Genomic DNA, 565 nt, shown 5'->3' on the forward strand with positions numbered 1-565 from the left:
AAATAAAAAGAAAACACATTAGGATATAGACATTCAAATCGACATTTAGTTATTTTAGGTCCTTCTTTTAAGGGTGAATGCTAAAATTCAATATTAGATCCGAACTATAGTAAGCAAATATAAAATATACTTAATATGCTTCGTCAAACGCAAGCTTAATTATTTAGTAATATTTTAAAATACGTTCCTTGTCAACTTTGGAAAAATAGCCTGCAAATTTATAACTAATAAATATCATAATTTATACTTCTAATAAATGGTTGCAGACTAGGAAAAACAAATTGAACCAGTATTATATACAATATTTTTTACATCTTAACTCTTCGTAGGAGACAAAAACTTTTAAAGTTGGCAACACTGCACTAATAAGTCATACTAAACGTCAATCCGGAGAGTACAGTATCTTTCACTGTCAGTTAGTCACTGTCAGTTTGCTTCAGTAACGTTATTTACGGAACGATTTTCTTTTTTTTTTTATATTGCTATCCTCTTTGGTAGCGATAACATATAGCAGTATTATCTTATAGTTTGTGATATCTGTTTTTAAAAAGAGATTTTGGATTGT

Source organism: Achroia grisella, unplaced genomic scaffold (genome assembly GCF_030625045.1).
Source record: "Achroia grisella isolate CSIRO2021 unplaced genomic scaffold, CSIRO_AGI_Agris_v1 utg1304, whole genome shotgun sequence".
In the NCBI taxonomy this organism is placed as follows: domain Eukaryota; kingdom Metazoa; phylum Arthropoda; class Insecta; order Lepidoptera; family Pyralidae; genus Achroia; species Achroia grisella.